Below are 22594 nucleotides of genomic sequence, written 5' to 3'. Positions count from 1 at the left end.
AAAAGCTGGTTCTTTGAGAAGATAAACAAAATTGATAAACCATGAGCCAGACTCATCAAGAAAAAGAGGGAGAGGACTCAAAACAATAAAATTAGAAATGAAAAAGGAGAACTTACAATGGGCACCGCAGGAATACAAAGCATCCTAAGAGACTACTGCAAGCAACTCTATGCCAATAAAATGGACAACCTGGAAGAAATGGACGAATTCTTAGAAAGGTAGAATCTTCCAAGAATGAACCAGGAAGAAATAGAAAATATGAACAGACCAATCACAAGTAATGAAATTGAAACTGTGATTAAAAATCTTCCAACAAACAAAAGTCCAGGACCAGATGGCTTCACAGGTGAATTCTATCAAACATTTAGAGAAGAGCTAACACCCATCCTTCTCAAGCTCTTGCAAAAAATTGCAGATGAAGGAACACTCCCAAACTCATTCTACGAGGCCACCATCACCCTGATACCAAAAGCCCGCAAAGATACTACAAAAAAAGAAAATTACAGACCAATATCACTGATGAATATAGATGCAAAAATCCTCAACAAAATACCAGCAAACAGAATCCAACAGCACATTAAAAGGATCATACACCATGATCAAGTGGGATTTATCCCAGGGGTGCAAGGATTCTTCAATATATGCAAATCAATCAATGTGATACACCGCATTAACAAACTAGAGAATAAAAACCATATGATCATCTCAATAGATTCAGAAAGAGCCTTTGACAAAATTCAACACCCATTATGATAAAAACTCTCCAGAAAGTGGGCATAGAGGGAACATACCTCAACATAATAAAGGCCATATATGACAAACCCACAGCAAACATCATTCTCAATGGTGAAAAACTGAAAACACTTCCTCTAAGATAAGGAACAAGACAAGGATGTCCACTCTCACTGCTATTATTCAGCATAGTTTTGGAAGTCCTAGCCACGGCAATCAGAGAAGAAAAAGAAATAACAAGAATACAAATTGGAAAAGAAGAAGTAAAACTGTCACTGTTCGCAGATGACATGATACTATACATAGAGAATCCTAAAGATGCTACCAGAAAACTACTAGAGCTAATCAACGAATTTGGTAAAGTTGCAGGATACAAAATTAATGCACAGAAATCTCTTGCATTCCTATACACTAACAATGAAAGTTCAGAAAGAGAAATTAAGGAAACAATCCCATTCACCATTGCAACAAAAAGAATAAAATACCAAGGAATAAACTTACCTAAGGAGGTAAAAGATCTGTACTCAGAAAACTATAAGACACTGATGAAAGAAATCAAAGATGACACAAACAGATGGAGAGATATATCATGTTCTTGGGCTGGAAGAATCAATATTGTGAAAATGACTCTATTACCAATGCAATCTACAGTTTCAGTGCAATCCCTATCAATTTACCAGTGGCATTTTTTACAGAACTAGAACAAAAAATTTTTAAATTTGTACGGAGACACGAAAGACCCTGAATAGCCAAAGCAACCTTGAGGGGAAAAAACAGAGCTGGAGGAATCCGACTCCCTGACTTCAGACTATGCTACAAAGCTACAGTAATCTAGACAATATGGTACTGGCACAAAAACAGAAATATGGATCAAAGAACAGGATAGAAAGCCCAGAGATCAGCCCACACACCTATAGTCAACTGATCTATGACAAAGGAGGCAAGGGTATACAATGGAGAAAAGGCAGTCTCTTCAATAAGTGGTGCTGGGAAAACTGGACAGCTACGTGTAAAAGAATGAAATTAGAACACTCCCTAACACCATACACAAAAATAAACTCAAAACAGATTAAAGACCTAAAGGTAAGACCAGACACTATAAAACTCTCAGAGGAAAACGTTGGAAGAACACTCTTTGACCTAAATCACAGCAAGATCTTTTTTGACCCACCTCCTAGAGTAATGGAAAGAAAAACAAAAATAAACAAATGGGACCTAATGAAATTTAAAAACTTTTGCACAGCAAAGGAAACTATAAACAAGACAAGAAGACAACCCTCAGAATGGGAGGAAATATTTGCAAACGAATCAACAGACAAAGGATTAATCTCCAAAATATATAAACAGCTCATGCAGCTCAATATCAAAAAAACAAACAACCTAATCAAAAAATGGGCAGAAAACCTAAACAGACATTTCTCCAAAGAAGACATACAGATGGCCAAGAAGCACATGAAAAGCTGCTCAACATCACTAATTATTAGAGAAATGCAAATCAGAACTACAATAAGGTATCACCTCATACCAGTTAGAATGGGCATTATCAGAAATTCTACAAACAACAAATGCTGGAAAGGGTGTGGAGAAAAGGGAACCCTCTTGCAGTGTTGGTGGGAATGTAAATTGATACAGCCACTATGGAGAACAGTATGGAGGTTCCTTAAAAGTCTAAAAATAGAATTACCATAGGACCCAACAATCCCACTACTGGGCATATACCCAGAGAAAACCATAGTTCAAAAAGACACATGCACCCCAGTGTTCATTGCAGCACTATTTGCAATAGCCAGGTCATGGAAACAACCTAAAGGCCCATCGACAGACGAATGGGTAAAGAAGATGTGGTACATATATACAATGGAATATTACTCAACCGTAAAACAGAACGAAATTGGGTCATTTGTAGAGACATGGATGGACCTAGAGACTGTCATACAGAGTGAAGTAAGAAAGAGAAAAACAGATATCGTATATTAATGCATATATGTAGAATCTAGAAAAATGGTACAGATGAACTGGTTTGCAAGGCAGAAATAGAGACATAGAGAACAATTCTGTGGACACCAATGGGGGAAAGCTGGGTGGTGAGGGGGGAGGGGGAGGATGAATTGGGAGATTGGGATTGACATGTATACACTGATGTGTATAAAACAAAGAACTAATAAGACCCTGCTGTATAAAAGAAATAAAATTCAAAAAAAGAGAAAATACAGCATTTCCAGCTAAATGTATATTTCAGATAAACATTTCATTGTTTGTCTGAACAAACATCCTGTACTTCTTCAGGCAACCCTAGATCTGAGTGAGGAGTAGATGAAATAAGATTCCTAAGTAGATGAGTTAATAAGATAGTTTAAAGTAGGAGGCAGAGTAGATCAAACAGAATATGGCCATAGACAGGAATAGACTGTTGGAATTCAAAGAAATCAAATAATTTTAAGATTAAACTTGGAACAGATTGAATATTGAATATAATGAATCTTGAATTCTCTAAAAGTGATGACAAGATTTTGGATGGAGAAGGAAAGAAGAACCTTTGGGAAAGAAAGCCCACAAGGAATAAACTGAGTGAATGGAGAGGAAAACAGGCTGAGTCACCATAACCTGCACAGATGGAAACAAATTCCAGGGGTTGCTGGAATATCGGAAGCCAAAGACCACCTCACAAAATCATTTCTAGTTTGATGCTTTGAATTTTTTTTTTTTTTTTGCGGTACGCGGGCCTCTCACTGCTGTGGCCTCTCCCATCGCGGAGCACAGGCTCCGGATGCTCAGGCTCAGCGGCCATGGCTCACGGGCCCAGCCGCTCCACGGCATGTGGGATCCTCCCGGACCGGGGCACAAACCAGCATCCCCTGCATCGGCAGGCGGACTCTCAACCACTGCACCACCAGGGAAGCCCGCTTTGAATATTTTTAAGATACTTAATTTAAAAAAATTTGTCATCAACAGCTGATGGTATTTAAATGTATTCCTGTAGCCAGGGCAGTCATAAGCTTTTAAAAGACCTTGATATATATGAAAGTCTATTTAGGGGTCAACCCAAGTCTTAGTCCACAAGCATATCTGTTTCCAATACTACCAAAGTGTGTCTCAGGATATTTTTATAGGAGTCACTCATACCTGGTTCATTTTAGGTTTGTAAAACTGCCCCAAATACTTTTCCTTTAAGTCTTTGTTTGTCACATAGCTTCCTTAGTTTCACATAGTTTCACAGTAGAGTGAGTAAAGCCCTTGACTAGGAATAAGAACCCTCGGGTTCTAGGGGTTGATCTTTTTCAAATGAACTATCTGACCTTTATGAATGGGTTTAGTTAATCTCTCTGTCCAGTTTCTTGCCCCGTACAGTGAGAGCATTGGAATAGATGATCTCTAAAGCTTCTTATACCCATCCACTTCTAAAATCATTCAGTTCTCTATATTTTGTTTAATTTTGAGGTCAGCACAAAACATCAGCAGATTTATCTTTGAAGGTATACTTTATCACATGCAACAGATATATATATTCCTGAAGAGTTAGCAGTAAATCATAGTTTTATGATTTAATTTTAGTCAAATCTATTTGAGTTTATTCTTCCAAGGACCCTTATAACAATTCTTTTATAAACAAATTGTTTTATACTTTTAATGATTTCTTTATGACATATCATTTTAAAATTAAACCTTTAGTTATGATGTATTTTTTTTTTTTTTTTTTTTGTGGTACGCGGGCCTCTCACCGCTGCGGCCTCTCCCACCGCGGAGCACAGGCTCCGGACGCATGGGCCCAGCGGCCACGGCTCACAGGCCCAGCCGCTCCACGGCACGTGGGATCCTCCCAGACCGGGGCACGAACCCACGCCCCCTGCATCGGCAGGCGGACTCCCAACCACTGCGCCACCTGGGAAGCCCCATGATGTATTTTTAAAACACAACTCTATGTATTTTTCTTTATATCTTGAGGAAGAATATAATGAATACAATTAAGAGTAAAAACAAAATTGATGCTAAGTAAGAAAATGATAAGAAAGTAATTAATCACTTGAAATGAATTCATGACTTCAGGGTACTGAAAAAACTTGTGGGTTTGATTGAAGAACCAATCATTGTTGAGAAATTACAGAGAATGTGATGTGTCAGAAGAGCAGATACGAGCAAAATATTAGGAAATTTTGAACTTGGCACCTTGTTATTCAACATTGTTAACAAAGATGTGTTGAAGACTTAGGGAGAAAACTTAAAAGTGCCTCAAATCTTTTTGGTAAGCAAGTAGGATCTAAATTAAAAAAAAATAAATTTGTATTCTTTTTTTTTTTTTTTTGCATTACGTGGGCTTCTCACTGCTGTGGCCTCTCCCGTTGCGGAGCACAGGCTCTGGACGCGCAGGCCCAGCAGCCATGGCTCACGGGCCTAGCCGCTCCGCGGCATGTGGGATCTTCCCAGACCGGGGCACGAACCCGTGTCCCCTGCATCGGCAGGCGGACTCTCAACCACTGCGCCACCAGGGAAGCCCATAAATTTGTATTCTGATAAGTTAAAATGTATATTGTAAGGCCTGAAGCAACCTCTAAAATATATATAGTTTTAAAAATCATTAAAGGAATTACCGTGTTGTACTAAAAACTATTTACTTAATACAAGTGAAGGCAGTAAAGGAGAAATAGATGAAGAAAAAAAAGACATGAGACATACAGAAGGCAGATGTAAATCCAGTTTTATCAATCATAGCATTAAATGTGAATGGGTTAAACCATCCAATCAGAAAGTAGACCATCAGACTGAGTTTTTCTTTTTTCTAAAGCAACAGGATCCAACTATGTGCTGTCTACATACAACTCTATGCTGTCAACTATATGCTTTTTCCCAGTTTAGACTCAAAGATACAGATAGGTTGAAAATAAAAAGATGAAAAAATGATATTCCATGCAAACAGCAATCATAAAAGAGTTGGAGTGGCTATGCTAATATCAGAATGAGGGGTAATGAGATTTCCCTTTAGAGAAATCTAAAGTCTTAGGTATATCTAGGAAACTTCAGATGATTTATAATCTTCTCTAGTATTATATAATTAAAAATATTTATGCTTTTCCATTAATTTTCTTTTTTTTTGGTTTCTATTGATACTTTTTTTTAATACATCTTTATTGGAGTGTAATTGCTTCACAATACCGTGTTAGTTTCTGTTGCACAACAAAGCAAATCAGCCATATGCAAACACATGTCCCCATATCCCCTCCCTTTTGAGCCTCCCTCCCATACTCCCTATCCCACCCCTCTAGGTCATCGCAAAGCACCGAGCCGATCTCCCTGTGATCCATAATTTTCTACCAAATATTTAAAGAGAAGTCTCTTTAAAATAAAATCCACTTGAAATGAATATTTATGTTTATGGCTTACTAAACCTTCTTTGTAAGATTGGCTCTTATTCTTACCTTGAATATGTTGTTTTATTTATTTGTACTCTTTTTCCTGCACACAATTGTTATTTTAGGAGCAAAATTATTTAACAATAGATTTGTAACATTGTAGATCTCAGCATATTTTGATTTGTACAAAAGCTCTATTCTTTAAGGGTCATATAAATAAAATTTCATGAAGGAAATGCATTGGAGATGCTAAGCAGACTTTTTCCTGGGTGTTAAGAATTACTTGCTTATGTGACTATTTACTATTATGTATGAGTTAGATACGTGTAACACGCAGCCCTCCCTGGGTTGAAAACTTTTCATTGCTAATCTTATCTTTTATGTGTCCAAGAAGAATTACCAAAATATCTTCCGTGAGGTGTGGCAAATACTTGCTAATTACTATTCAGTTTTTTCTTCCCTCAGGCAAGTTGGTTCCTATCTGGTACCCAGAGCAATGGGCCCAAAGCAGGAGTCTCTGGTGTTGATGCCTAGTGAAATAAGCCACAGTCACACATCACTGCTCTACCACGTGAAGACATCATGGTTCATTTATTTTAGAGATGGCTGTAGCAATGTTAGATGATGAAATACTTTTCTTAAAGCACTAGGAGAGCAGGGATTACACTTAGCAGTTTTTAAAAATGTCCTTCCAGATAATTTGAAGAAAAGAAGTTGAAAAACAAAGTGCTCCCATCTCTTTAATAAATAATACTTTCTCCTTGACTATTTAACTTATCCAAATGCACACTGAAAATATTTTTGCTTCAAATCTGAATCTTCATAAGAATATTTATATTTAAAAATAGTAAAAATATATTTGTCGGGCTTCCCTGGTGGCGCAGTGGTTGAGAGTCCGCCTGCCGATGCAGGGGACACAGGTTCGTGCCCCGGACCGGGAAGATCCCACATGCCGCGGAGCGGCTGAGCCCGTGAGCCATGGCTGCTGAGCCTGCGCGTCTGGAGCCTGTGCTCCGCAACGGGAGAGACCACAACAGTGAGAGGCCCGCGTACCACAAAAAAAAAAATATATATATATATATATATATATATATATATAATTTGTCAACTAGCTATACTAAATGTTTAATTCCTGTTATAGTTTAATTAAATGATATCTGTCTTCACTAATAGAAACACAGCATGCCAAACGCTCCATTAATTTTTTTTCCTTAATATCTTATGGTCAGCCATGCCTAGTGCAAGAGACATACAGACATATACTTTTCTGATATTATTAATGAGTTGTTTGTGACTTTTTGGTTGAGATTTGTGTGTTGTTCTGTTGTTTAAACAGATAGGCTTGGTGGAATTTATGTGACCACACCAGGCAGTTTAGGAGTAGGTATTACTCCTTGTTTGGATCTGTAGCCCAAGTTAATCATACTCACTTGTAGAAAAAAAAAAATAGTCTTGCCACAAGCAAGCAGTTTTATTTTGGTTTTGTTTTTCCCAAATAAGAGAAAACTGACGTAATGCTCTTTACATTGCTCTTTACCGAAAAAGCATAACATCTGTTTACCTGGTTGAAATTCAAATTATTTTATTATGGTGTCAATTCTTGGGTTTTGGCAGCACTTCTAAAGTGTCTGTTCACAAAAAGACTACCGTAGTGAATGAATGCTAGTGTTGACACCACCTAACAAGCAGGGATTATGTGTTTACAGAAGAAGTAATATGATAGGTCAAGTCTAAGAGGCACTTCTCAAGAGCACTTCAGCACATAATGAGTGACTGACTAGAAAGTGCAGAGCTGCCACTCTTTGGCTTGAGGTCCGTGGTGATGCCTGCCTCTCTCCTCCAGAGCTCTCTTGATCATGTTCAGCTGCTCTGTTCTCATGTGGGGAATAATAGTAGAGTAAAGCTGCTTTTCTGTCTCATTTTTCTTGCTAATTTACACATTCAAGTCATTTTTTGTTTGCTACCCTTATTTGCTATTCTCTTTTGTCAAGGCACTGTTCTCTTTTTTGCCTCCGGCCTAAGAACTAATTTGAGCTTCTATAATTACTTCATGTTTTACACCTGTCTGCATATCCTGCGCCCCCTTGTCTCTGTACTTAAGCTGTATATTTCCTCGCAGAAAAGCGAGTTTTCACATACAAGGACTCCTAAGTTTCTCCACTCAGACCTCTTACAGAAGAAACACAATTAAACTGTTGAGATGTCCTCAGCAATGCGGCTGACCTCGGGGGTTCATGGGGGACAAATGAACGCTGTCTGCTCAGACAGTTTGTGTTAAGACATTGTGAGCAGAGAGCCCGAGCTTTGTTCCCCTTGAATGAAGCAATGGTTGTAGTCATTTTAAAATCATTAAGACTGAATGCACAGTATCACTGGACAGTGTTTGCGCTACAGCTGCTCTGTGCTTTAATAGCAGCTTATTAAATTTGGGTCAAGCGTCCTCTGAAGAGTATCACAATGAAGAAACTGTTCTAAAAGTTACCTGTTTAAGAAAAGGCAATTGATTAGATTTTTAACTTAAGTGACAGCTGCAATTCATTGCCTAGTCTTTGTGATGTCCTGCAGCCAGAGCAGCCTTTTGTAATTTGGGCTTCATTTTGTAAGAGCTTTCCCGAATAATCCAGGGTTGCTTTCCACTCAGAGCCTGCTTCAATCCAATTAGGAGTTTAACAAGGGTCAAATTAGGGAGACTTTACACTTCACGTCTGCATCATTAGCCGTAAGGCTGTTATGTGAGGGCATGACTGTGTGTCAGGGTGGAGGGGGAAAGGCTGCGGATGGGAGAGACGCAGAGCCGTCACCCACCCTGGGCCGTGGCCCTTCACTGCTGGAGGCTCAGCAGGCGAGCAGCGACATTTCCAGTTGTCCTTTGGGGTTGTTGCCTTGTCAGATCTGCTGTGTATAGTTGTTTGGAGGTTACAGGTGCTAGCTGAGGCTGATGGAGAAGAGTGTTTCCTCACCTCCTCTTTTCTCTTCAGTAGCCTGTTGTGATTGGACCAATGGCTGGGAGACAGGAAGTTGAAGCCTCTTGAGCGTTCATTATTTTTGATGAGATGACAACTATCTGGGTTCGTGTTCTCACTCCTCGAAGCTGTTTCCTGCTTCTTCTTTCTTTTGAAAACATTGTTGTTCATTCTGTAAAATATTATCAGAGAGAGTGGAAACTCATTTTTTAGGGGAGTAGTTTGTTAGAGGCCTTGCAAAGATCAGTTCCCTCCTATTCAAGAAAACAAAGAGCCCATGATAGTCTTCTCAGGATGGCAGTACTTAGAATAACGTTTTGTTTGGGTTTGTCTATACCATCGAGTTACATTTATATTAGTGAAAGTGCTCGACCTATAATACGCCACTGTAAAGAAAACGACCTATTTCTAAAAAGAGAAGACAACAGAATTCTGCTCATCAGCGCCTCCATGCGTGGGATATTGCTAGAGAACTACTGCTGTGCCCTTCAGCAAAGCTTTGTGCTGCTGCACAAAAAGTAAAGACTTATCTAAAAATAACACTTTCATTGTTCCTTTCTTACCTCCTCAACCCACTAATAGGCACTTCAGTATCATGAGAGTTTTCATAGTTTAATCCCCTTTCAAAAGCTTTTCAGAATAAAAGCTCTAAATGGTCCTCAGTATTAATTTGATGTGACTTCTGTACAATATGGTTTAAAACTCTCAGAAGCACATTTTTACTGCTTACCCTTTTTCATTGGAGCAATGTGTGGAAAATACCAGCTAAATGTTTAGTGGAAGGTCTAATGTGAACCATTTTGCTGCTTTCTAATAATATAGTTTTCCAACTTAAAAAAAAATTTGTTAGGATGATGTAATTCTTAATCCTCAAGAATTTTATTTTGGGTTCTCCATTAATTTTTTACTTGTAAATGTCTTCTTAATGTTGATAGTTTTCAAAGCTGTATTTTCGTCTCTGACTTGCTAAGAATTAAAAGCCAGCCTGGTAAATAGCAATCAGGGTAGATTATATGCAGTCGGTTACATCTTTGTTTATGTTTGGACCACAGTGGGCTCAAACACAGAGCTTCCAGCACTAATAACCCACTTTACCCTTTGTGTGTGTTTTGTGACTTTTGAATACACATCTCTCTTTCTTAAAAAGTGGTAGATGGTGAATGCAATTCTTGCTGTCCACAAATCATTTAATACTGGACCCATGTACTCCACGTCAAGTTCCATTTCCTCAACTTCTCGTTCATCACCAGAGCCTCCAATATGAGAAAGAAAACCTATTAATTCCTTTAAATTCCAAATTCCTTCACTGAGTTTTAATGTTGACATTTTCCAAAGGGCTGAGTGTATTCATGTGTGTATGCTCACGCATATGAATGTATACCTGTAATCATCTTCCCACAGTAAAAAAGTTATTTATGTATTTAATTAAAAATGTTTTGAATCCCCTGCTAGTGCAGAGACTGTGCTGGTGAACAGTGGAGAGAGCTAAAACAATACCACCCTGCCCTTTGGAGCTTTAGTGTAGTGGGGAGACAGGAAGAAATCAAATAAGCACCCAAATATATGTAAATTTATGACCATTGAATGAACTCTTGTTGGGGAATTTGATCCGGTCAGCAAGTTCAGGGAAGATTTTCCTGAGAAAGTGACTTTGAGTTGATTTGTTGAAGACACCTTGCTATAAAACAAATTTGTATTTATTCATTTTCATTCCAAAGACCTGAAAACATTTGCACATACACTTCTGATTCAACATTTACAACCATAATGAAACATTCTACTGATAATACATTAAGTGAGAGAACATGTAGAAAAAAGCATCTGAAAAGAGTTATAAATAATTATAATATCAAAAGGAAGTGTTAGGCTAGTTTTAGGCTATGTTCACAGACAGGAAAAAACAAGTGAAGGGACTTCTCTAGAAGTGTGTCTTTCTTGGTTGCATTTTCTCTGGTATTTTGTTTGTTCTTTCCACGAGGTTTGTTACACGGGTTTATCTGCTAACCATGTAGAAACAGAGTGGAAATCTCCAGTGTGGAAGCAGTGGTGCGCTGGAGCTGGCTGGCTCCTAGAGGGTTCTGAGAGTCGCATGTGCTCATTTATTCCCAGCTGCATAGCCGGTGACCGCACCTCGGGGGCTTGAAACCTACAGTGGCAGCGGTATTTATACAACAGGAATGGGCAAGCCCTGCAGATGAGCCTGGCCACCCCGCTGACTTATCAGCGCACTCTTGGTTATATCTGATACCCTACGCGGGGTCTCGGCCTACAGATAGACTTGGGAAGAGTCCATAAATTCTCACAGCTTCCCTCCCTTCCTCTATAGGAGCTGGAAACATAAATTAGAAAACATAAAGTCAAGTTGTGGGTTGCTTTTCTAGTTACTTTAAGTTTTATGAGCATATAAAACTTAGTTAACAAAATTCAGTTTTTTAGTGTATAAACATATAACTAATGATATCATTTAACTTTTGAGGTAACAATCAATAACAACTTTTCCCCATGGATTCAATGACGATTCCCTTTTTAAAATAATTCTCTTTTGCATGTAAATATTTACTAGCTTCCAGTGTAATCGCAGACAATATAAATTTAAAAGTATATTGTTAGCCTACAGACTAATGACCTTTATCAGTCTTTATCTTTAACCTATTATAAATCAAATTTCTGTTTTGCTTTCAAAACTAATGCATTTATTGCTTTTAATGCATACAATGTTAATACTTGCTGAATGTTAAAATGTAGGTAATTTAGAATAGTATAAAAAATAAAATTAAGATTACCTATAATCTAACAGCCCTGAGATAAAAATTGGCATTTATAATCCCTTAAGTTTTCAGTGTGTGTAACCAAATAGAGGAAGATTTTTTGTGTGTGTTTTTTGTTTTTTGTTTTTCTTTTTTTTGCGGTATGCGGGCCTCTCACTGTTGTGGCCTCTTCCATTGCGGAGCACAGACTCCAGACGCACAGGCTCAGCGGCCATAGCTCATGGGCCCAGCCGCTCCGCGGCATGTGGGATCCTCCCGGACTGGGGCACGAACCCGCGTCCCCTGCATCGACAGGTGGACTCTCAACCACTCGCCACTTGGGAAGCCCAGGAAGATGTATTTTTACAGGTGATGGTATACAAATAATTTTGTGACTTGTTCATGCAACAATGTAATATGGGCACATTTCAGTAAGTATAAATCTTCATCATTCTTTTTAGCAGCTACATAATTAATATTCATTGTATAAATGTAGTAGAATAACCAATCCTCTATAAAAAAACGTTTAATGTTTCTGTATTTTAAGCCATGAATAACTTTGCAAATACCTCTTTGTACATTTGTTCACTTATTTCTTTAGGATAAGTTCCTAGAAGTAGACGTGCTGGTATTGAAAATTTGTCTTGTCTTTGCTTTTGAAGCTTTCGTATGTATTGCTTTCAAAACTTGGCTCCAGAAAGTTTATACAAATATATAGAGTAGCATATACAACTATACATGTTATTGCTCCCCTGTCAACATCAGATATTATCATTCTTACTAATTTTTGTTAACCTGATTGATTGTCAAAATGGTTTTAATAATATAACTTTAAAATCTTTAAAATTTCTCCTTAATTTATAGATTTAACCTTGAAATTGTCCAGTAAGATATTAATGCATTGTCTAATTATAGTTACTCCCTCAGAGAAAGGAACAAGAACCAATTTGGAATGTGCAAATTTGAAATTAAAAAAATGAGACTGCTTTCAGTTAAAGAGCAGGAAAGATGTATATTATAACTACACTATGTAGGAAGAAGGCAACGAACATGAATATTCAATTGGATATTGGGATATGTCACATTCTTTATATGTAATACAATCCTGAGTGAGTATTCATTTTAGAGGAAATATTTTGGATGACAAAATCAGAATGTGGAACATCTCAGCTATAGAATGTTACCAGCTAATTGAAGTTAAAAACAACAAGACAACCAAAAGTACTGTGCAAGCCAAGAAAAACATATCTGTAGCAAAATATGGCCAAAAGGCTGCCAATTTATAAACTCTGCCAAAGGTTTTGTGGCCCTCTTCCCTGTAAAATGGTATACATGCCAATTCTTAACGAAAACTGTTTTCTCATTCCTTTACCAGAGATTTTATAAAGTTTCAGATACACACGCACACATGCACACATACACATACACAGTTTTCTCCCAAAATACAACCATTAACTCTCTCATGATGCTGGAGCTGAATAGCACCTACCTCCTGTATACTGAGCTTGCCCGACATGGAGGCTGCCGCAGTTCAGACCCCTCCCTAGGGTGTCACATCCATCGCATCTCACTCGTTGACTTGCAGTTTCTATTTTTAAGTATGTAAAAATATAATATAAAAATTCTTTTATTGATATATGTTTTTTATTTCTAAATGGAATCTTGCTTATTTTTCAGTAGTAAGTACAAGTATTACTATTCAGAACATCATTTTTGTCTCAGTAAATTACTGGCTTGTATTAATTGACTTTTAAAAGTAAATGTATATAAGTATATACATATTATTGTAAAGAAAGTAAATGGGCAAAAATCAGAATTCAAAATAACATTTCTAAAAGTTACTTTTGTAATGAGACTGTGTTCCGCTACCATACATACCAAAATATACATCTAAATAAAATATACATAGTCTTATTTGGAACCATGATAAATTCATATTGAATCCAAACATTTAGGTGAAAACTGAATTTTTATAAGATTTAGTTTATAAAAGATAAATAGGATTTGACTTTAGACTTAGAAATAGCAAACTGTTATTTCATGAGTAGATATTTGGCCTTTGGCCTTTGACCTTTGTTGCTTTAAGACTACCTCACTGTGCTCTGTGGTTACTCTGAAATTTTAGTTACACCAAAACAATTTCTTCTGGAATTTGAGGATTGGGAGTGAAAAAAATGGAAGTAAGAATTCTGAACTGGAAGTATAATCACTTAATTTTCATTGCTTAAATACTCCATTTTTACCTATTAACTTTTCATCTCCTCATCTTTTTCATATAGTGTACATAAAAACAAACTTCTTGTTTTCTTATGTCAGGAGTACATCTAAGCCTAAACTGGAGTTGAAGCTATATTCTGAATTTGTGATTGCATCTTAGAAGGGATACCCAAAGTACAATGTTGAAGAAACAGGTTAAAGATATATGGCTGGGGCTTCCCTGGTGGCGCAATGGTTGAGAGTCCGCCTGCTGATGCAGGGGACACGGGTTCGTGCCCCGGTCCGGGAAGATCCCACACGCCGTGGAGCGGCTAGGCCCGTGAGCTATGGCCGCTGAGCCTGCGCGTCCGGAGCCTGTGCTCTGCAACGGGAGAGGCCGCAACAGTGAGAGGCCCGCGTACCACAAAAGAAAAAAAAAATAATATGGTTGTCAACTTCCTTGTCTCTTGGAAAAATTTCCTTAATAAATATATTTTCTTCATCCAAAAGGTTAATGAAATAAAATAAATAATCTCAGAGATACTGGTGAGTTTTAGCATCTGGGAAATCTTTTATGATGGGAGAAATTTTTTAAATTATTCATGTTTTAATTAATATTCAATTAATTAATTGATTTTAAATTAATTAGCTTTCAAGGTAGAAAACTTTCTACTTTAGTCTTTAAGTTCACCTTACAGGTTTTATTTTATTTATAAATGTTTTAAAATAACATTTACTTTCAGTTGATCTTTAATTCAAATTTAAATAACTGGTAAGTTGAAAAATCAAATTCCTATAATCATTTAACACCAGATTCGTATGAATTCTTCAGACTATTTTAGATATTTCCAATTTTATTAAACTTATGTCTGATTTATTATTATTTACAGCAGTTATTAAATGATTAGAAAGGTGTATAAGTCTTCCTTATTAGGTTTTGCAAGTGTTTGAGAAATCATATATATTAATTTAGCTATCGTAATTTGAAATTCTTACACAGAATTGTGACATCAGGGTGATATGGTTACACAGCTCAGTCTGTACAGTTAACCAAACTTGGATATAAAGCCACTTAACTTTTCAGATCTCTAGTTTCCTCATCCAGAAATTAGAACCATTGAGACCTACCTCATAGGATCTTTGGAAGATTTAAATAGTGAGGACTAGCAATGCCTAGCGCCCAAAAATTATTAGTGTTCTGCTACTCCATCACTCATTCCCTGCAGCATAGTCAAAAGATAAATCCTTAGTAAATCACCTAAGTGTTTAGTGTTAGAATTTGCAATAAATTATTTCTTTCCAATTTTTCAGTATAAAGAAAGCCCCCAAGTAGCTTGTTGATGATCATACATCTAGTTAGAAGAACTAGAACAGGCCACTCTTTCGATTCCTAGCTCAAAGTTCTTAACTCCAAACCATTTCTTAAATTATAAAACTATTGCCATAGAGTTAGAAAGAACTTTGTAAGTCACCTGGTCTAATTTCACATCGCAGGACACCTTCTTACTAACCACCCAGACATTTTGGGTATGTATAGCAATAAGGATCTCCTGTTAATTTTTCTTCTTCTAGCTGCTGTACACTTTTCCCCCCTTAAAACTGTCTCCAGTGATTGTTCCTTTCTCGCTTAAATCCACCCAAAATAGGCTTTTGCTTTCTCCACTTTACTGAAAATGCTTTTGTCATGGTCACCAATGGCCTCCATTTTACCAAATCTGGAGACCAACCTCAGTTCTATTCAACATAATTTATCACATCCTCATCCTTGACTCACTTTCTTACTTCGACTTCCAGAGCACCCTACTCTGGTTCTCCTCCTTCCTCACTCATTTCTCCTTTACAGTCTCCTTTGTTGAATCTTCTTTTCTCCTCAACCACCTGCGCTTAGAAAGCTCCAATGCTTAGTTCTCGGACTTCTCTTTCTTTTTACAATTACCTCCTTGGTAATCTCATTCAGTCATATGGCCTTAAATATCATCAATATGCTGAAAAATCCACAAGGTATATTTGTGTCCTGGATCTCTGTGTGGAACTCCAGGCTCTTACATTCAACTGCCTAGTAAGCATTTCTACCTGAGTGTCTGGTAGATAAATCAAACTTACCTTATCCAATTTTGAGCTCCTGTTTTCCTTTCCTTTCTGCCCCTGATCCAAAAAAAATTGTTCTACCCACAGTCTTTCTTATCTAACTTTCTTGTAACCTCAGAAATCCAACTGTTCAAGCCAAAGCCTTGGAGTTATCCTTGACTCTTCTCTCGCTCTCATATCTCACATATATAGTCTCTTAGCAAATCGTTGTCTCTACCTGAAAATATTTTACCACTTCTCACTGCCTGCACAACTACCACATGGGCCAGGCTCTTCTGGGCATTTTTTAATTTTAAGTGTACTTCTTATAGTATAATGCTCAGAAATGGCCTGATTGAACATGTTACAGTCATGTCCCTTTTCATCATAATAATTTTTCCCAGGTTTGCAAGGACAATTTTAGTAGTTATATTAAAGTGTTGACTGTAATATAACCAAAACTCCCTGATGTTTGACCAAAACTCCCTGGTGTTTGTTAATATTAATTGCTGATAGATTGGTGCCCCATCTAAAGTAATTATAGTGACTATAATTTGTTGAGCACCTACTTACACAACTTTATCACCACAACCTCTTAAAGATAGATATTATGATCCAGATTGGTAGATGAGGAAATACAGGTTTCAGAAAAGTTAAGCAATTTGCTCAAAATCACTGACCTAAAAATTAGTAGAACTAGAACAGGCAATAGTATTGAAGTCTGTGTGACTTCAGTGCTCATCCTTGGACTGCTACATATGAAGGCCTGGAGATGTGAGAGAACATGATACATTCAGGGATTTGAAAGTATATTGGGAGAGTATGAGGGATAAGATGCTGGCAAGAATCAGACTAGAAAGGGTAGTGTCAAATTTTGAGGGAGATTATAGACCATACTGAGAAATTTACACTTTACTATCAAGTGTTAGGAGGAGGAAGCTGTTAAAATACTTTAACCAGATTTCTTTTCTCAATAATAATTACTCTGACTTATATCTTATGAGAATGAATTAAAGACAACAGTGCCGAAAGAGTTTTCGATGGCCTAACCTGGAATAGTGACAGTGAAAAGGAGTTACCTAAAGGGTAGTGTTTGCAAATAACTACTCTAGTAGGGTGACTAAAAAGCGATCATGTTTGAAATTGCACCAACTGTGGAGACCTTTGCGGCAAGTGATCTTAATGCCCAACAGAGACATTTTGATATTTTTATCTGCCTCTAGTTTGTTATTGGTTTGTTTTAAACAAAGAATTTTATGACTATTAACTATGGAGTAAAAATCTGAAGGTGAGATTTTTGTCTGTCTGTGCCTTAGAGGCAACTCAGAGTTATTTTCCCAAATCTATCTTAGCCCTCTCCTGGTTCCCCATAGCAGAAATGGGCGGTCTTCCATTCAGGCAGGCATTAAACACCCTAGATTTCCAAAAGAGCTTGCCACACTCACCCCAGTCTTGAACTGTCAGTTGAAAGCATATGGTCCTGCTTTCAGTTTCTAACACAACTATAGGTACATGACAGGAAGCAAAATCTTCACATACTGTCCAATATCAATTAAAATTTTGACTGAGTGAAGCAGTATTTATAGAAGATTGCCTGAATGTTAAGGAAACTATTCATTCCTAAATATTCTGTTCTCCTGGTTGAAACCTGATTAGCAGAAACTGTGAACCTGGCCCGTCATGTTGACCTGGTCAGATTCTTGGGTTGCATGGAATAGACTTTATTCAACTTACCTCAAGAAATAGGGACTTTATTGTAAAGATATATGTATTTATGGTCTGGAATATTAAAAGTCAGGAAGTAAGTCAGCTCTAGGGACTGGTCTGTCTATCCTTCTTTCATAAACCACTTGGTCTGCTAATCTCTGGACATTCTTTTCTTCTCCCTCAACACATAAGCTTCCTGTACTTGGTCATAGCTTTGGTCCACTTGAATTTTAGGCTTGCCCGTGTCCCATCTTGTTTCCCCTGGCCTCTCACTGCATCATGAGACATTTCAGCTTCAGTTCCTACTACCAGTTATACAGTTCATTCTGCGTTTCCCATTTCTGGTTCTCTACAGGAATCTGATTCGCTGAGCTCATATTTATGAGCCAGGCCAAACCACAGAGTATTGGCAAACCTGTGGATTAGCTGCCATTGATTCTGCCCGGGGGAGGCACCTCCTGGTCCTTGTAAGTCGGCCTCTTGCACGGAAACTCTGGATGAGCCCATTTCTCTCAGAAGACAAGAGTAGGATCTCTCGTACTAGCTCTCTTGTAGGATTCATTTTTCTAAGTTGTGCTTTGGGAGATACTAGAAACCTTGAAATTCAGTGTGAGGATATTGTTGAAACATTATTTATTACACTATACAGTGCCCTTTTTGTGAAAACCCTTGGAGTAAATTTATTTCTAGCTTTAGGATTAGAAATAATTGTGCAGTTATTCCTAAATTGGTATGATTTTGTGTTATTAACTTTATGGTGAATTTACTAGTTCTTTTGTTTTACATTGGTGGTTGGAAGTTCACAAATTTGTGGCCTGAACAATGGAAGTTTAAATTACTCTGGTGTGCTTTTTCATTTTTATTATTAATCTTATATCTAGATTCATGTTCTACTTTTGACCTTGTCTTTCACGTATTTCCAATTCAAATAATACTTTATATATTCCTGTAAGTCACTTTATATCTTTTCAGAACCAAAATTTATATACATAAATTATATAAATTTTAACACACTCAGGGACATGTTAAAATTCCTAGGTAGTTTTGAGTTAAATGTGACCTAATTTTAAAGAAATGGACAAATAATTTGAAAATATCAGTATCTTATATTCTTCTATATTTATATAATTTTAAAATCATCCAGCCACTTTTTCAAAACATAAAAATCCCTTTGGAATGGAAATATCTTTCAAATAAAGTTAGGGATAGAAAAGATTTTATTACACATTCATCTTTTTTTTGGCATTCATCATTATTTGTAACATATTCTTGTTATGGAGAAGGTAGATGTGTAATAAAATTAATATGCATTTTAAACTGTTTTCTTTCACATAAACCCTGTTTCAAAACAGCAGCCTCTACGCCTCCAACAATAACATACTCTTAATATTATTTCTTTTTTCTCCCAAATTTTACTTCTCGGCCACTCCTTTTTCCAAAAAAGAAAACTGACATCAAATTTATATAAAAGAAGCCCTTGAGGTGGAAAGTTAGGGAAGGCTGCCGGAGTTTAGAGCAGACAAATGTCGCTTACATTTTGCTGCTCCGTCGTTTGATATACTCATTTGCTGATGTGAAATGACGAGGGCTTACAAAACAGGGTTTTGTTTTTTAGCTGCCTGTAGACCTAGTGGGGCCTAACAGAACCCAGTCAGCAGGTCATTAACTCTGGAGAAAACAGCTTGCATTAATATGCTCTAATCCGGTATAATTAGTCAAATTACTGCACGCCGACCAGCTTGTCATGTGTTGTCAGACTTGGCACGCACACTGGATTGCCTGGGTCCCTCTGGAATGCCACCCTCAATCAGGGAAAACTGCTCATTTGTAGTGGTCTTGAACTCTTGATAGAAAAGCTAACTAAAACAGCAGTCGTGGAGGAACTTTTACTAATTCTTTAGGCTAAAATATATTTTTCATCAAAAATAACTTAGTACTAGAGATTGAAATGGAATCTTCATTTCTGCTGTTTTCCATAGCATGTCTATATAATATTCCAAGTGAAATTAACATTTGTATGAAAAAAAGATTGAAAATAAATAATTACCCATCGATCAGCTATCTTTCTGGTATATGGGAGTGTGAGTTCATATGTGTTTGTGTATGTGTGGGTCTTTTTCTAGTAGGACAAGAGGTTATTAAACTCTAAAAGGGCCATATTAGCATAAATTTACAAGAGCCCTTGTTCTGGCTGCAGGATAAAAACCTGTGTTACCTTTGCATTAACACTGAATTGCTTGTTGTGCTTTTGGCAATGACAGATAAGTCAGTGTAATTCCCCATTGCAACGGAAATGATGCTCCAGATTCCAAACGCATCCTGAAGATGTCACTGACAATAATCTTCAAAGAACGGCCAGTGAAAGTGGGCTGTATGTTTGTAGGATGATATACTGCAAATGACAGGAAGAATTATGTGAGTGAAGACGAATCTGTAACATATTATTAAGCAATTTCACGAGAATAACAGGGATAAAAGGATAATGGATGAGGGTGTCATTATTACCTTCATGTAGAGGGAAAGCAAAAGCAAAGGTAGAGAGACAAGATTAATTGAGGAAGGGTGAAGCATTCATTGCTCATCAGCTCTTTTGTACTCTTTGCTCCTGAAATTCCAGACTGAGGGAAAAAAAGGTGCTCGGAGCTGCATTTTAATGCAACTGGCAAGGAGTGGAAAACTGACAAGGCACTTTTTAGTCACCTCCCTTCTTATCAAAAACCACATAATCACTATTACCTTTTGAATGTTCTGAAGCCACAACAAAATCCTGCAGAATATTTATTCTTGTATTTTGTACAGCTTTCATTATTAGTTATACCTTTAAAAAGCAAACATTTTAAAATTTCAAAATGCTTTTTTCCATGCATTGCCCCCAAAATTGCTCTTTTAAATTTAGAGATTCACATTCAGTGATGAAACATTTCAAAATCCATTGATTATTATTTTAATCATGCTGAGATCATTAGGTTGAGGAAACAATACATTTTATAATCAGTTTTAACTGTTAACTTCCATTTTGTAAGCACATTTCCCATTCATGTAATACCTGTCTTTCTTAAATAATAGTAAATATATTTCCTTCTATCAAATGAAGGTGTGAGTAACTGAAACTTTAAAATACTAAAGTCTTTGTTTGTGTTTTCCTCTATTAACTTATTTCTTATAACTTCTCATTTGGCCAGTTATTCCAAAGTACACATTACATCATGCACAGTAAGACGCAATTATAATATAGCAACCACCATCCTGTTTGCAAAATAGTAACAGAGGTGTTTTGCTAGAATCTAAGAAACCTTTAGGGACATGAAATTCCCTTCTGATTGTAATTTACTCCTGCTATGGAGTTAATCTTAAATGTTGCAGGAACATTAAAAATATATTTCTATGTACGTAAAGCTACATAGGACTTAGGAGGGTCAGATGATCAAATTACAAGCTTAAATATATACTCAGTGGAGACACTCACAGTTGAAGATTAATTTGGGAACCTGAACCTAAAACCTAAGCTTCATCCTTGTCTACATAGTGGGTTCATATATTCAGGAAAGGTAACAAATGATTAGGATTCAGGTGTCAGTGAGAACTGAGACTCATTCAAGGTTAATATCCAGCTAACAACCAACAGTTTAATGTGTACATAAGTATGCAGACAAGGATACCAGTAATGTTATCAAAATGCTAGATGTATATACCATCCAGTCATACTATCTTCTTACTGTGTAACGGTTAGTAAACTGTCTTCTTATACATCTTATCATATTTGATCCTTAAAATAGTCATTTTTTGATGAGCAGAACTGGAGTTCCTATTTCAGTTCTATAAATGGGAAAACTGAGGAGTAGAAAATTAAATTCGTTTATCCAAGTAATTCCATAGTGAATGATGTTTCTAGGGATAAAACCAACATCTTCAGACACATGGTCCAAGGTTCTTTCTATTCGCTATTTGAATTTTAAATGTATTATTCATGCCACACTCTGATTTTTGATATTTTACTACTTTTCATGTGTGTCTTTCTGATTATCTTAAATGTTTGTTCACTGAAGGAGCATCTGCTGCCTTATGTTTTCCATGGAGTAAGGGAAAAGAAACTAACATTCGTCAAGCACATAATATATACCAGACACTGTACTAGGCACTTTGCATACATTATCTAATTTAATATTCACATCAGCTAAGTGAGTTAGACATCATTATCACCACTTTGCAAAAGAGGAAAGTAAAATTCAAAGATGTCAAGTCATTTGCCCGAGCTCACACTGAGGAATGTCAGGGGTTCAAATCCAAGTTTTCCTGGCTCCAATGCTCATGTTCGTTCAAACACTGTATAACCTGTTCCTTTTGTCTATACTGTACCTGTACCTTATATATTCAGTCAAAATTCTACTGTCTTTTTACATCTATTCTATATTTTAGATCTCTGAAGGTCTAAATTCAATGGCTTTTCTGTCTTAGTATTCTCCAATTTCTACATAGCATTTTACACTGAGCTTCCAGAATCCTCAAAGCACTTCTTTACTCACTGGCCTTGAAGTCTTTTTCACTGGCCCCTATTCTTTGTGCCATGCCCTCATTATAGATTCTCCCATCCCCAAAGGTGTGTCCTTCCAGCCCCCTTGATTCTTTAGCATAGAGATCTAATCCCTTTCCATGCTTTAAACTCTCTTTGTATAAAAAAATGGCAAATATCTCCTAGTCTTTCCTCTCTGTTGTTCCATATTCTTAGCTGCCTGCTCTGCCCAAGAGCCCTCTCAGGATGCTTTGCTTACCCCAAACCAAACTCATTTTCCTTTTCTTCCTACATTTTTTCTTAACTTCCTGATCTTAAAAGAAACCA

The 22594-nt window shown here is 36.9% G+C and overlaps 1 protein-coding gene across 3 annotated transcripts in view; it reads left to right on the top strand.

Moving 5' to 3' along the window:
- Positions 1–22594, top strand: part of NBEA (neurobeachin) — a gene marked incomplete at both ends in the record, with an annotated part of 605261 nt that overhangs the window by 428913 nt on the left and 153754 nt on the right. The window lies entirely within an intron of this gene.

The sequence above is a fragment of the Hyperoodon ampullatus genome (genome assembly GCF_949752795.1).
Source record: "Hyperoodon ampullatus genome assembly, chromosome: 16".
Taxonomy (NCBI): domain Eukaryota; kingdom Metazoa; phylum Chordata; class Mammalia; order Artiodactyla; family Ziphiidae; genus Hyperoodon; species Hyperoodon ampullatus.
The sequence above is the reverse complement of the archived record's forward strand: the minus strand, read 5'-3'. Positions and strand labels throughout refer to the sequence as shown.